This window comes from Ipomoea triloba, chromosome 15 (assembly GCF_003576645.1).
Source record: "Ipomoea triloba cultivar NCNSP0323 chromosome 15, ASM357664v1".
In the NCBI taxonomy this organism is placed as follows: Eukaryota; Viridiplantae; Streptophyta; class Magnoliopsida; order Solanales; family Convolvulaceae; genus Ipomoea; species Ipomoea triloba.
Genome location: NC_044930.1, coordinates 18,923,213 through 18,925,717, shown reverse-complemented (window position 1 = coordinate 18,925,717; position 2,505 = coordinate 18,923,213). Strand labels below are relative to the sequence as shown.

Below are 2,505 nucleotides of genomic sequence, written 5' to 3'. Positions count from 1 at the left end.
TTATTAGTTTAAACTAAGAAGATCAATTGGCAGCTCCTACCGAGAATCAAACTTGAAAACTTGTGGTTATCAAATCAACTACCTAACCAACTCGACTGGGGGATTTCCAAAAATGCATTTATTTAACAATTACGAATGATGGTGTTAGGATACTTGGATTGGGCATAGGCGTGACATTAAGCTAAATGAACAATCCATGAATTATATTCATATTAAATTAACGAACATAATTCTCTAAAATATGTAATCACAATCATATTAGTTAATTGATTAGTAAATTATCATTTTGGTCCACTAACTATAGAGGTCCTATTAGGGTGTGTTTGGAAGCCCGGAAAATGATTTCTGGAAATCATTTTACGGGCTTTGGGTGTTTGGCAACCACTGGAAAACCCCTGACTAGGGAAAATAAGCCCATATGGCGGAAAATGACTTCCGCCAAATTTGGGCGGAAGTCAATTTTCGTCGACAACACAACATACACAGATCAACGTTTTCGGCGGAAACCATACCATGGTTTCCGCCGGAAACCAAAGTGCTTTTGTTTCCGACGAGAAACTAGAGCACTATGCTCTGGTTTCCGCAGCGAGTGGTTTCCGGTGAGAAACCAGAGCGGGAAACCTCTGGTTTCTGGCGGAAACCAGATCTGGTTTCCACCATAAACGGACGGGTTTGTTTGTTTGTATATTTTTTTTAATATATAAATTATAAATGTTATTTTTAATATTATTATAAATATTTTAATATTTTAAATAAAATAATAAAAATATATAATCATACATTTCTACCCATTTTCTGGAAAATAAACCAAACACACAAAGACAGTTTTCCAGAATGCAACCAAACACTGGAAATGAAACCATTTTTCGAAAAATAACTCATTTTCCATAAACACATTTTCAAGAAGTCATTTTCTTGCTTTCCAAACACACCCTTAATTGCAATCAAAGACTTTTAAAAGTGATAATTGGATACCTTGACTATTCAATTTTTATCAATTTTGGTCACTCTGGCCAAATTGACGGCCAAATTTCGTCGGAATCTCTTAACTACTCACTTAAGGCTTAATCTTAGGGGCAAAATAGCCTTTTCCAATAGTAAGATACTATGTTCGGAAACTGGTCTCCTTGCGCCGAAGGATCGTGCCCGCGACGAGGATTCCGACATCATCGAGTTTGGACGCGGTGGAGCTGCTTGCGGAGCATATTCATTTATGCGAGATATGTGGAAAAGGATTCAAGCGAGACGGAAATCTCTGGATGTACATGCAAGCTCACGGGAACCAATTCAAGACGCCGGACGCATTAGCGAAGCCGGAAAAATGCTCCGAATCGAGATCGAGTCGACCCGCTCTGTTCTCCTGCCCGTTCCCAGGCTGTTCATGCAAAAAATTGCACAACAAATTCCAGCCCCTCAAATCTGCAATCTGCGTGAAGAATCACTTCAAGAGAAGCCATTGCCCCAATATGTACTCTTGTAACAGGTGCAACAAGAAGAGTTTCTCAGTAATGACGGATTTGAAGTGCCATATGGAGCACTACGGAATATCCAAATGGAAATGCTCGTGCAGAACTAGTTTTTCACGCAAGGAAGCCACATAGCATTATCTGAGGGCTACATGCCAACAGTCGAGATCGAGGAAGCAAAGGAAGCGGCGGACATGGACATGGAGGCGCATGAGGCAGAGGAGGGTATAGCAAACAAGGATACAGAAATGGCTGAGAATTCCTAGTCGGATAACAGTTTGTGGGTTTGGAAGGCGGCGGAGGAAGATAAAGCGGCTTCGTGGCGGTGGGAACGACGGTGGAGGGGGGTGCTGGCCACTATGAAAGGGGGGCCATGGCTCGCTGCTCAATGGAAAGACTATTTTGCCCCTAAGATTAAGACTTAAGTGGGTAGTTAAGAGATTCCGGCGAAATTTTGCCACTAATTTGGCTGGAGTGACCAAAATTGATAAAAACTGAATAGTCAAGGTATCCAATTAACACTTTTGAAAGTCGTGAATTGCAATTATCAGGACCCCTATAGTCAATAGACCAAAATGACAATTTGTTCTAATTAATTTGACTATAATACCTTTAGATTTAACACTCATCCATTTAACAAAAACCTTAACAGATGACTATTTGTGATAAAAAAAAATGAAAGTCAAGGTATGTATTTTAGTCTAATTGAAAGTCGATGACTAGAAAAAATACTAGTCAAATAGTCAAAGGACCATTTTTGGTATTAATTCATCGCTATAAAACAAAGTTCATAACTTAAAAGATGGAATCCATCCGAGTTAATACCCAATATAGTCCTCGACTATACTGGTTTTACTCAATTTAGTCCTAAGTGACTTTTTGTACTTAATTTGGTCTTCGACTTTAATGGTTTTACTCACTTTAGTCCTCTGTTAAGAATTCTGTTTGTTGGGTGTTAATAACAAGGTTAACATGGTAATTTCATTTCTATTTTATTTTTTATCAAATTAATTATTAATTATATGTCCTAATTTCTCTC

General features: G+C 38.5%; 1 pseudogene; it reads left to right on the top strand.

The window, feature by feature from the left end:
• Positions 1 to 513: 513 nt before the first annotated feature.
• Positions 514 to 1,732, top strand: LOC116005812 (annotated as a pseudogene).
• The last annotated feature ends 773 nt before the right edge of the window (positions 1,733 to 2,505 follow it).